Source organism: Mus caroli, chromosome 5 (genome assembly GCF_900094665.2).
Source record: "Mus caroli chromosome 5, CAROLI_EIJ_v1.1, whole genome shotgun sequence".
Taxonomy (NCBI): Eukaryota; Metazoa; Chordata; class Mammalia; order Rodentia; family Muridae; genus Mus; species Mus caroli.
In genome coordinates this window covers 33,330,110-33,343,426 of record NC_034574.1, presented here as the reverse complement: position 1 = coordinate 33,343,426, position 13,317 = coordinate 33,330,110, and the positions used below count along the sequence as shown (strand labels likewise).

At 48.0% G+C, this 13,317-nt stretch overlaps 1 protein-coding gene across 6 annotated transcripts in view; it reads left to right on the top strand.

Moving 5' to 3' along the window:
* The first annotated feature begins 9,532 nt into the window (after positions 1-9,532).
* The window catches only part of Slc2a9 (solute carrier family 2 member 9), a 128,173-nt gene continuing 124,388 nt past the window's right edge, over positions 9,533-13,317 (top strand). For 2 of the 6 annotated variants that reach the window (XM_021162164.1, XM_029478107.1), the window contains exons 1-2: positions 9,540-9,604; positions 10,243-10,407. The gene's annotated coding sequence lies outside the window, so the exon portion shown is untranslated. The other 4 variants (XM_021162163.2, XM_029478108.1, XM_021162165.1 and 1 more) reach the window with 2 other exon arrangements.

The window sequence follows — 13,317 nt, the reverse complement described above, 5'->3', positions numbered from 1 at the left end:
CACTGCAGCTTTGGATCTGAACACACAACTTGCATGCCTTACTTGGGACATGATCTCATACATTGCCAGCTCTGCCACAAAATGCATGGGCTCAGATTTGAAACTACTGTGTGTTGTGACTTACAGTGTTTATAACTCTACAAACCAGGTTGTCTGCTCTTGTAAAACTGCAATGGCTTAATTATAGAAACATTTAAGTACCAAATAAATTAGTGAATGTTTAGACTGTATTGTATTGTGCTAGGGTTTTTTTGTTTTTGTTTTTGTTTGGTTGGGGTTTTTTTAGATCTTTTTTTCATTATGTGTATGTGTGTTGCATGTCAATGCAGGTACTCATGTAAGCCAGAGGACCCCCACCCCCTCCTCCCGGAGCTGGCAGTGCAGGCAGTTGTGAGCTGCCTGATGTGGGTGCGGGGAACTGAACTCAGGTCCTCTGCAAGAGCATCATGTGCTCTTAACCACTGGGCCTTCTCTACAAGCTTAGGACAGAATTTCTAGCACTTTCTAAATGGCCCTACACACAAAAGCTTCTGCCATTTTGTGTTATGTGTTTATGTGAAGCAGTGCTTTCAGCATTGACAATGACAAAAATCAAAATACTGCTCGCTCTAGAAAAAACTCGACGATGCTGTGTCCTGCAGAATCACACTTACAGCCAAAACTTAACTTTTTTTTTTTTGTAAAATAAACAAGTCACAGCCATTTCATCAATGTGCGACTTAGCTTCCATGTGCAAGCAATAGTAAAGTTGAATGTACACCTCAGATTAAAATATCTTTAGAGTCTTATCAGTGAATCATTTGGTGTGCCTATTTTATGTACCTTTATATGCCCTGGGCCACATGAAAATTTGTTGAATGAAAAGGGGCTGTGAATGAGTGTCTCCAAGGCTTCGGAACATTCAGACTTTGTTGTTGGTTTGGTTCGGTTTGATTTGTTTTTAGTTTTTTGAGACAAGGTTTCTGTAGGCTTAGATTTTTTAAAACCTGCTTCAACCAACCTTCTAGCCCACTATCCAAAGGTAGGGGAGAAAAGATGGTAAATGGGACAAGGGGATGTGGACCTGTTTAGAAGTTGTCCTTTGGGGTGATTTTAATCTCTGTTGTCAGGATACCAACAGTCCAGTTCAAAAGTGTCATCAAACACGAATCGGCAGTGGTGGCATGATCCAGCAGAAACCGCTAGGTAAAGTTCTCTGCTGTGCCTCTCTCAGCGAAGCAAAGATCAGCAAAGACTGTAAACCAGCGAGACCAACAAAGTATTGTACAGCTAGGTATGCAAGCGCCCTCCCTGGCACTGTCCACTGAGTCTCATTTATACTCCCTCCAAACATCACGTATCCTCCCATGGGTCTTGCCTCAGCAAAACACCATGTGAGTCTGTACCCAGAAACTTCCACTTCAGGTTTCTCTGTGGTAACAACCCTGGCTGTCCTGGAACTTGCTTTGTAGACCAGGCTGGCCTCAAACCCACATAGATCTACCAGCCTCTGCCTACCAAGTACTGGGATTAAAGTCATGCACCACCACAGTCCAGTTCACACTTAATAGTTATTAATACCCAGGTGCGTGACCAGAGGCAAGTCATTTAACATATCTGAATCCTGTCTGGGCATGTGTTCCCTGAGAACCTGAGTCACTGACATCAAATAGACAGTACTTGTGCAGGTGGGTGACGGAGACCAGTCTTCTCCCCGGGGAGAACAGTGAATGCTCTAGAGAGCAAGCCAGTGCCATTAGGCAGCTGAGGGAAGTTTGTGTTCCAAGTCTTTGCCTGGGGTAGCCCCATGATTAATTCGGAAGAGTAAGTCAGTCACAGTGAGATCCTGATCCTATCTGTCCTAGAACATTGAAGCTATTTGTTCACTCCATTCCTGCGGCCTGAGAGCCTGGCACAGGACTGGAATGAACCAGTCAGGACCTCCCAGAGACTTCGTGGGAAAATTCAGATTGTGGGGCTGAACTGGCCGGGGGAGGCACACAGATGAAGGAAGCTTTTGTAGGGGACCCACAGGCTGACATAGCAACAGGAGAAGGGCTGAGGTGTGGGAAGCACAGACAGGGCTGAAGACAGGACATACGCCAGAGACAAGTAACGCACTGCCGGCCCTGTGCTGCCAGCCCTATGCTGGCCCAGAATAGGCCGCCTCAAATACTTGTGCTTCCTCCTTCTCTTTCTAACTTTGCCAGCTGTCTATGCCAATAACTGTGACTGTGGGTTAGTAACAATATCCAGCCCCAACACTGTCATTGCTTCGTTTCCAAGATGCCTTGCAGGTACCAAACTGGATGCTCACACCCCATAGACAAAGGCCTTGGCATTGGATCTCACCTCTGCTCCTTGTCCATCATCTTTGGATGACCTCTAAGGGCTGATGCACTGGGAGTAAATGCCACAGGAGTGCTGCCCCACTCATGACTCCTGCAGATACGTTTTCCCAACTATTTTTGCTTATTTGATTGGTTGAGTCCAATGGCAGACCCTTTGGATATGGAGAGCCAACTGTGATGAGCTCTGGGGTAGTAGCTGTGGAACTGTATAGAAGTCAGCTCAGGAAGTGGGGCTTCTGCACATGATAGGGATGCAGAAGCTGGTCTTCTGAGAGGTTCAGTAACTGCTCAGCCTGAGAGAGAAGCTGGAATACTCGTGGGCTGGCTCAGGCTGAATACTAAGCACCTCTTGAGTCCTGGGAAGGTGGGAGTGTCCCTGAGCTGAGGTTTTCAAAAAGCTTGGCTCAGGGCCACGGCCACTACAGAAGGAAACAAAATATGGGTGTGATTTCTGCCCAGTCATCGTTCCAAGGGTGCAAAGACCAGGAACCTTCGTGATAGGCAAAGGGAGTAGAGCCTGGGGACAGGGATACAGCTTAGGATATCAGCTCTGACCTCTGAAACTTGTACCAGGTATACCCTTTGAGGAGTCAGCTAGGATGACAGACAGCACCCTGGGCATAAAGTCCTCTCTTGGTGTGTGACTTTGGGCTAGCACCTTCCCTTCTCTGTAAGCTTTGATGCTCTCACCTATGAACAAGTATGATGTAAACTTTGCTGAGTGAGCAAGAGAGCAAATGAGTATAGCTAGGGAGCTTGGGAGTTAAAGCAGGGTGTGGCTGCAGTTGGGGTGCAGGAAGAGCTGTGCCCTTAAGCACAGAAAAGACCTGGCCATAGGAGCTTTCCCACAATCTATTTTTGAGGTATTTTAAAATTATTTATTATTATTATTATTAACATGTGACTGTGTGGTATGGGGTGGTGGAGGTGGGTGGGGTGGGTGGGCTGAATGGGGAGAGAGAAAGCCTTCTCCAAGAATCTTAGTGTTACTGCTCTTTTAGGCTTTCTGAGACGATCTTCACTTGTGGTATATTTCTTTATTCAGGATGGGTTTGAATCCATATGCTTTATTTGGGGGTAAACCAAAGGTTGCATAGTTTTGGGGGAGGGTGTGAGAATATTCAGGGGAAAGGTCATTGGCTGAAAGCTAAGGCTACTAAGCTGCTTCATGTGCATGGAGAAAAATTCCAGGGGCTGGGGCTGCTTGAGTTGCTACCTGTGACCACCTGGCTGGGGGCTACCAGGTTACTCTGAGCAGGCAGGGAAACAAGTGGGGAGTTAGCCTCACTCCTGCCGGTCTCAGAATGAGATTCTAATCTCAGTTTTTGAGATTTCCAGGGTTTGGACATCCTCAACCTTGCCGGTTCCAGGTCAGTTTCTCTGATGACACGGTCCATGTGCCCCTCATGCCTTTAATCCCAGCTGTTGAGGGGTAGGGATAGTTGGATCTTTATATATTCAAGGCCAAGCTAATTTACATATCGAGTTCCAGGCCAGCTGGAGGTAGACAGTGGAAGTGTGTCTCAAAACAACAACAACAAAAAAAGTCAAAACCACACTAAACAAACAAAACTACAATGATGCCTAAGCATCGAACCCAAGAAACCATATCTAAATGATACTGTCAGTGTGTGGCTGTTGGCATCTGATTGTAATCTATTGTATATATCAGTTGGGTTGGGGCAGGGCTTTCCTTACCTAGATCTGACACACGGTAGGGGTTTAATGTAGACTGCTGAATGGACATGTGGGTGGTCAATAAGAGCATGCCTCTTTTCCAGTCCTCTGTCCCGCTGGAGAGAATACGAACAAGAGATTACTAGGATGCACTCTGCATGGTACATTCCAGTGTAATTTAGCATCCTCGGGGCTCAGAGCATCCTTTCTTCATTCCTGTAGCCGCACACATGAGTTTACGAGTCTCTTCCTAAGAACCCCCCTCTTTAACGCCATCATCTTCTGGGCTTCTGGATATCTCTGTCCCACCAGAGCCATTTGAAGCAGGTGCTCATGATCCCTGAGCTGAGAGACACCACGAGCAGCCTGAGGTTCTTCCTCTTCAGGACTGTGTTAAGGAAAAGGGCTCACGCTGAGCTCTTCAAGTCTCTGTGAGACCCACACTGGCCAGTGTGTGGGTCTTGGGATTTTGCCTCACCGTTTGGAAGTATACTCTGTACTCAGTCTCCCAGAAACAGCATGGCAGTGCAGACCTTCTCAGGCCCCAAAGACGTTCTTGACTCTAGACGTTCTTGCCAGATGGCTCCAGCCAAGCAGAACAAGAACCCAAGGGAAACTCTCAATGAGTGTCCGAGTATAAATATTTATCTTGAGTCCTCTAAATTTTATGAATGATTGACTTACAGACCTTAAAAATAGCTACAGTCAACCAGTCTCTGCTGAGTGTTGGGTGTTATGTCCACACGTTATTATTAATCCCCAAACAGGAACATGTTGTCACCGTTGGGGTTCAGGCAAGCCAAACTCAGAAGGGCATAGCGTGTGCCCTAAGGTTACACCGCTGGCTAGTAACAGCCATGGTTTGAACTTCGGTTGATGTATGTGCCGAGTTTTGCTGTTCCCGCTCATGCCAAACCCAAGGGTCAAGGAAGATGTCCTGGATCTTGAAATGCTAAATCCACCGTTTAAATGATTCTAACCTTAAAGAAGTCTAGAGTGATTGTTTGCATTTATTGAATTTCTCCAACCAAAAGGATTAGGCTTTTGGGGGACTCTCAGTTGGCAATGTTCTCTCCTTGCAAGCAGGAAGACCCACATTTGATCTTCAGCACCCACTTAAAATAAAAGCCAGAGCTGGTGACATGCTCTTGCAGTCATAGCAATGGGAGGGGGAGGCAAGCAGATCAGGTCAGTGTCAGCCCTTGCTTCATGAGGCAAGATGGATGGTACCTGAGGAGGGCCACCTAGTGTCAACCTCTGTCTTCCACACACCCAAATCCTCAGCTCTCCACAGGGAAGTCACATGTTCTGTGGGATGTCCATGAGAGGGAAAAGGAGGCAGAGAGCAGAGCAGAGCAGGCAGCCAGGCCCCTCTCTGCAAGGAGCTGCAGAGGCTCCTCTGGGTTTCAGTAGGATGGGTAACAAGAGGCTTACAATTCACTGGGGGCTGCAGACCCACACTCTGGCCAGATGCAGAAAGTACAAATCAAGCAGCAGGCAAGACAGATGGGCAGGAGGTCCCTCACCCAACACAGCGTCCTGGGCTCCAGTGCCACTAAGCTCATTAGAACTGTACCTCTGTTACAGTGCCATCCTCACCCAGCATACGGCTCAGCATGGAGTCCTGCCTCTCTGTGTCAGTCTCAGGTCCCTTGTGGAGCATCACTCCTTGGTAGCTGCAACCAGGCTGAACAGTTCTCTGCTCAGGAATAGTTAATCACCATCCTGGGCACTGGAGAGTCAACAGAGGGTACAGGAAAGGAGACCTCTGCTTAGGGAGCTTAAATATGCAGAATGCAGTGACTAGCCCTCTACCCCTACTCCCCACCAGACAAATAAGGTAGTCTCAGACATTGACACAAAGAAGAAAATTAAAGGTATTGAGGGCAAAATGAAGGAGGAAGGGAAGAGGAGAGACAGGGAGAGCAGGCCTTTGAAGTAGGGGAGAGTAGGCAGCATCTAAAGAGCTCTGAGATGAAGGAACTTGAAGTTCGTTGCTAAGTATGAGTGATTGGGAACAGCAGGAAGGCCAGGGGCAGAGAACATGGTACTCTGGCAAGAGATAGTGCCTATAATTCACTGTACGATGCAGACCCAGGCTCTGGCCAGTTGCATAAAGTGTGTGAATCAAGCAGCAGGAAGGATAGCTGGGTAGGAGGTCCCAGGAAGACAGTGAAAGGCTGGGGAACAAGTCTGATCATGGTGGCTTTCTAGAGACTCCCAGTGACTCTAGAGACTCTCAGGCCCACAGTCATACACCACGCAGGGGTAGAGGACCATGGCTCCCTGAGTAGCTGGGTAAGCAGGTATTTAAAGGAAGAAACCACAATTCAAGGGGGTGGGAAGGGTGTTGTTGGAAAATACTAAAACTACCAGCTAAGAGTCACAGGAAGTGCAAAGTCACAAGAGTCACCTGGTAATTGTGCGGGTTATTTCTCAAGACAGTTTCTAAGAGCCCCTAACAATAGCACATTTGCATAGCAGATTCCAGCAATGCTCAGGGTGGGTCAGGGTGACTTTCTTTGAATGTACACTCCTTGAACCCAGGTGGGTGGAGGAATGTCGATATCTGTTTTATGATTAGCATACCTTGGAGCATTGAGTCACAGAGGTCACATTCTCAAGCCTGGGCCTAAAGGCCTAGAATTTTGTTTTTAGGTTATACTTTTTCAATAACAGACTCAGTCTGGGGTGCCAAAGCCCTCTTCTGATGGCTGCATCCACACTGGTGAATTGGGAGGACTGTCTGAGTTAGGCTTGGGGTACTTGGATTCCTGGAAAACCAGTGAGAGCTCTGGGTAGGGTGGTTTACAGGAGTCTGACTTGCCGTAGCTATCAATCTGATGATGCTAGGTAGATAGAGAGGTCTCAGAGGTTGTGACCATTGCCTGTGTAATGATGAGCCTTGTGGGTTTGGACAGTCAGAGGAAGGGTGTGCATAGTCTATAGGGTCTTACCTGTTTGACCCGAGGCCAGGGAAACTCAAGGAGACGAAGGCTTGAGGCAGAGTTGATCAGAGCACTGAAGCTCACTGCAGTCGTCGGTGTTTCCGAAGCTTCTTAGTCACAGGAGGGCTCTGGAGGAGCAGGACCAGCTCAGGCTGGATCTTGGGGGACAGGTATGTGATGGATCAGTTGGGGGGGGCTTAAGACCATGGGTTTGGGTGGAGTCTCCCATGGTGCTTTGAATGAGAATATCTTTCATAGGCTTCTAGATGTGAATGCTTGCTGGCTGCGGGCCAGCACGATTTGAAAGGATTAGGAGATGTGGCCTTGTTGGAGGGAGTGTGTCACTTCCTCTGGAGGTGGGACTTGAGGTTTTCAGAAGCCCAAGCTAGCTCCAGTGTGTCTCTTTGGTCCCGCTGACTGTAGATCCAGACGGAGAACTCTCAACCACTTCTCCAGTACCCTGTCCTGCCTATATGGCGCTATACTTCCCCGCCATGATGATAATAGACTGAATCTCTGAAAATGTAAGCCAGCCCCAATTAAATGTTTTCCTTTATAAAAGTTGCTGTGGTCATGGTGTCTCTCCACAGCAAAAGAACAGTGACTGACATCACCCCTGGAGAGAGTGTGCAGAGAGCGGGAGGAGTCCATCACTAGAAGCCTGATAGAGAAGGAGATAGAAGGAAACAAGGGTGCATAGAAGTTAGGAAAAGGCTGGGCGGTGGTGGCACATGCCTTTAATCCCAGCACTCAGGAGGCAGAGGCAGGTGGATTTCTGAGTTCGAGGCCAGCCTGGTCTACAGAGTGAGTTCCAGTACAGCCAGGGCTATACAGAGAAACCCTGTCTCGAAAAACCAAAAAAAAAAAAAAAGAAGAAGAAGAAGAAGAAGAAGAAGTTAGGAAAAGGAAGATTCTAGAAAGACCTAGGAATGAGAAAAGTGGTTGACTGCCTCAAACTTGCTGAGGGATTGTTAGATTTAGGACATCTGTCTCTGGGAGGGTCACTGTCCTAACTGGGGTTACTATCACTGTGGTGAAATACTATGGCCAAAGGCAAGTTATGGATGAGAGGGGTTTATTTGTTTTGCATTTCCATATCCTACCCCATCCCTGAAGGAAGTCAGGGCAGGAACTCAGAGCAGGAATCTGGAGGCAGGAGCTGAGACAGGGGTGGTAGAAGAGTGCTGCTTAGTGGTTTCTCATGGTTTGCTCAGCCTGCTTTCGTATAGAACCAAGAGACCACCAGCTCAGGGATGGCACCACCCACCAATAACTAATAAAAAAAATGCTGTACAGGCTTCCCTCAGCTGGATCTTATGGAGATGTTTTCTCAGTCGAGGGGTTTCCCTCTCAGATGACTATAATTTGTGTCAGGTTAACATAAAACTAGCCATCACAGTCACTGATGTCTGAGCTCCGGCCAGTCACCCATCTGCTTCTGTCTGCCTGCCTGCTGATGGGTTTCCCACAATGCATCATGAACGAGCATCTGTGGAGGAAGCAGAGAGAGTAGATGATCTTGCTTTGCACCCTAACTTTAACTTGCAAGCCTGGAACCTTGGCCAAGTGGTCTAACTCTCCACCACAGCTGTAGGTGGCAGATGAAGCCACAACATACCACTCAATGAGGCTTTGGATCATACACGCCTAGCACACAGTAGGTGCTCGCTGAGTGCAGATCGTTAAATGTATAAGAGAAATGTATGTGCATGTGAGTCAGGGAGCCAGGCGGTAAGTGGTATTCCTCCAAGGCTTCTGCTTCAAGGTCCTGCTTAACTTCCTGTCCTGACTTCCCTTCATGATGGGATCCTGACCTGGACGTCAAATAAATGCTTCCTCTCCCAAGTTGCTTTTGGCCATGGTGTTCATCCGAGCAGCAGACTAGCACAGTGGTAATATGCAAATATTTGAAAATTAGCAAAGATACAAGAACAAAATTCGAAATAAAGAAGAACTACCCAGGGTGACCAGCATCTATCCAGATACCCTCCTCTTCCATAACTCTCCATCAGTCCCAGTCTCTCCAGGTGCTGAAGAGAGAAGAATTGGTCTGTATGGGTCACTTTTCACCATGGCAACAAGTATCCATAAAGCAACAATAACCACAGATGTAGTAGTGTTGCCCAGGTGGCACAGCTGAGTTTCCTTTGACTAGGGGTCTGAGCTGCAAGACTTTGCCCATCACTGCCCATTCGGGCCCCAGGATTGACACCTACATGTCATTTGTGAGCTCGATAGGATTCAACCACAGCCGGGGGTTTAAATCTCCCATGGTGGCATCTGCCTATTAAGGGGATTGGATAAGACACACAAGGAGGGACTGCCAAGGTCACTGGTTTGTCCAGGTATGGCTTCATTGAGACTTCTCCGCCCTGCAATTTCTGTCCCGGCACATGCCACCACACTCCTGGGTGTGCTTTCAATCAGTTTAGCTTGCCATCTCCCATCTTCGGCCGTTAATCATTGATTGTTAATCACGATGGGCTTCCGAGATGTTTACAATAACAGCTGGATGCAGCTTAATCATTAATGCTGGTTTATTTCACAAGCTCCCAGGTTTATATCTGATTGGATTGGGAGCTGATCTATTTACGAGGCATAGTCCATCTGCTCTTTAGACTAGAGTGGGCGAGGAGGCTCAGGGCACAGGTGAGTTACCGACTTTGGGCAGCCTTGGGAGGCTTGTGGCATTGACGGGAATTTCCAGAGCAACTAGGGGCAAGGATTTGACAAAAGATGGATCTGAGAACCAGCTTTGCAGGGGGTTGGTAAAGAGTAAGTGAGAATATGCAGATAAAGTACTTAGTGTGATATCTGGCAAGCTTTCTATAGAAACAGTTGTGGGTTGGTATGGCTATAACTATTCCTATGGCTCCTCTCCTGTTGCTCTCCTCCCTCCTCTTAAATGTCCTCTCCAAATTTTCATACCCCCTCTGTTTTATTCTCTCCTTGTTCTCAAAGTCTCCTATATCCCACATTCATTTCCAGATCCTTGTTTTAGAATTCATGTTAGCATCATGCTAAAGGCAGAAACTAAACTAAACAGACCATTGAACACCAGGAATAAAGCCACAGCCAAACTCTGATAATCAGGAAGAGAGTTCAAAGCCCAGTCTTGAACTTGTATCATGTTTTTTTGTTTTTTTGTTTTTTTCTCTTTACTTTGTGTGTGTGTGTGTGTGTGTGTGTGTGTGTGTGTGTGTGTGTGTGTGTATGCATGTGGAGGTCAGGGGACAACTTTCATAACTTGGTTTTTGGTTCTCTCCTTCCACCATGTATGTTTGCAGGGTTGGAATCAGGTTATTGGGCTTGGTGGCAAGCTCCTGTGTCTACTCGGCCATCTCACTGGCCCCTGTGGTTGGATATTCTGTTCGAGCTGCAAGTGTTGGAGCCAACACTTGTCTCTACTCAGCTTAGCACCCAAGCGGATGGTGTTCAAGGCAGTGACACAGGTACTTCTGGGAAGGGTGGCTTCTAGGTTGCCTAGCCAGGTGAGGGAGAGAAGTCTACATGCCTTTCTGCTGGTCTCTGTGGCTTGGGGCTGCTAGCAGCACCTTTGATTTGTACACGTTTGGTCTTGTAGTCAATGCAGGCTCCAAAGGAAGGGCTTGCTTCAGCTGTCTGGGGTTCAGAGCCAGCCTTTGGGACAAGCTGTGTGGGAGAGACCACTTCTTTTGGGTTGCAGTTGCTTTCTACAGGGGCCAACCCTGCATTAGCTCCAGGAGTTCATTAGCAGTCAGGGCTAGCGGCAGTCGCAGCAGGATGGTGCTGGTGTTTTTCTACACAGTTAACGGTGGAAAGACCTAGGGAGTGGTCGGTCACACTACAGAGCAGGAGTCCTGGTGTTTTACTCCCACTATTGAGCTATTAACCCAACAGCTGCTGGATTTTGAGGAAATCTGATGAAGAGGAGCATGGGCTGCCATAGTGGCTGCTGGCATTCAAGGGACTGGGCCATTCCCCACTAGAGACAAGCTTTCTTCTGTGGGAACTAACCTCTTCCCTTGGGCGGGCATTAGCCTAGCTTCACTCTGAAGGACAGTTTGGTCACTGCAGGCTGAGGGCAGGAACCTGGTACTTTAGTAATGCCCCCAAACAGATCTTGTGTTTATCTTATGGATTTCACTTGTTTCTTATTCCGTTCAAGCCTTACATAGTTGTTCTGAGGGCATGCAGAATTCTCTAGTTCATTACCAAGTGGACTCACTTACAAGGCGAGTCACCTTAACTAGCTCTAAGATATCAGTTATCCTGCAAAGCCTGCATAAGCAGGGAGCACTATATGTGCTCGCAGAGGCTGTTTGCGGTGCTCCCAGTGGGGATCACCCCCTCACTGTAGCTTCTTGACCTTTGTTGTGGACTAGTGCATCCCCTGAGGAGCTCAACTGATCCTCAGAGCAGCCCCAGGAGGTTGCCCTTTCCATTTGATGTGGAGGCACAGAGGAGTCAAGTCATTTTCTGCTAGCTTCTCAGCTGTGTCAGTTAGAGAGCTGAGGTTCCAGAGTCCGTGCTGCCTGAGTCATATAAGCTCTCAAATGTGGCCTGGGACAGACTAGGTCTGATGAAAGATGTCCTTGACTCTGTAGTGGGTTCTAGTCTGGAGCTCTTATGGGTGCATTCTCTGTGGGCAGTGGATTTTGCTGACTTAGCAGTTATCTTCTTGTTCCTTGCTGAGGAGGACATAGGAGACAATCCCAATTGTCTGTGAATGAGAAAGAAGCCCAATTCCTCTCTCACAGCTGTCTCCCACGGGTGCCCAAACTAGGTCACTACAGCATAGATTTGTCATCTAAAAAGTTAATGCTCGAGAATGACATGATTGAGCAACAACAACAAAAAAGCAAATAAAAAAAATAAAAAGAAAAAAATCATATTTTAAGTACATTTTCAGTTTTGTGTTGGGCCACACTCATAGCTATTCTAGGGTCCATGGTACAAAGATTGGACCTCCCTGGGAGAAGGCCGCTTATAGCATCTTTCCTAAAAAGAGTGCATATATTCCCTCATCCTGCCCTAACACTTACCTGGCCCCTCGCAACACAAAAGCCTCAATGTTTCAGACTTGCTGAATATCTGTCCACCCTCCCGGGTCCATGGTCCTTTCTCCTGGACCTGTCACGTGGGCTCCGCACCTTCTCTGCTCCCACCCACCTCTGTCCTCACCCCTTCCCTCATGCATGGTGACTGCTGCCTGCACACTCTGACCTTGACCTCTAGATGATCCCTGTGGGAGTGCCTAGTGTGGGCAGAGCCACACTCTAACTGCAACCAAGGTCACATTTCCTCTACGCTATTTCTGAATTTAAGCCCATGGTGGACACTGTGAACTCACTCATGGCGAATGTAAGGCCGTTCTCAGACTGCTTTCATGACACACACCCCCACGCCAGTTCCTGCCTTCCCTTTGGTTGACTGCTTCACGCTTCATGCTGACGTCACTGGCTGGTCAGGCCTTGTGCTAGTGTGGACAAAGAGGCATAGGCTATGACCTTTGGGTGTGAGAAGTGGGGGAGAGGACCAGCCAGGGTTCTTCAGAGAAGCAGAACCAGCAGGACATTCTCTCCGCCAGCCTCACATCCCTCCTGTCTGCTTCACTCCTTTAAGGGATCGCTACATGAAGTTTTAGGAACTGACAAACCCCAAATCCACACAGCCAGCTACAAATCCACCCCAACAATGCTGATTGTTGCAGTCCCGTTCCAAGACTGGAAACTTGGCAGAACTCCCGTGTTGTAGTCCTGAGGTGGACCCCCTTCCTCTTCAGGGCTCCCTTGTTTTTCTCTCACAGTTGTGAAGTTTCTAGGGGAAAGGCACCTGCATCGTAGAGGGCCGTCTGCTTTACTTAAGTCCCCTGATGGCAAATGCTGATGAGGTTGAAAACACTTTTCCAGCAACATCTGGATTATTCTGCAGATATCCAGCCAGTGGCACCGCAGACTGGCCGTGTTGATACATAAAATGGGCTGTCTCACACAGAAGAGCATCACTGATGAGGAGACATCCACACCCATAGACACTGTCAGACGGACACAGGAAGATTGCCATACACACAGGTGTGCACACAGAGATAGACAGACATGCACACACTGATACAGATAGGTACATACAGCGCACACACATACACAGAGAGAGGGAGGAAGGGAGAAGGATGGACACACACACACACACACACAGAAAGAGAGAGAGAGAGAGAGAGAGAGAGAGAGAGAGAGAGAGAGAGAGAGAGAGAGAGAGATGCACACATACAGAGAGAGGGGTTGGGGGGAGCTGAGTCCTAGCTTCTCCAGAAATGATACACGTTTGCTCAGAGGTACCAGGCAGACACAGGTCAGGGTTTCAGGAAGAGGCAGCAGGTGACAGGG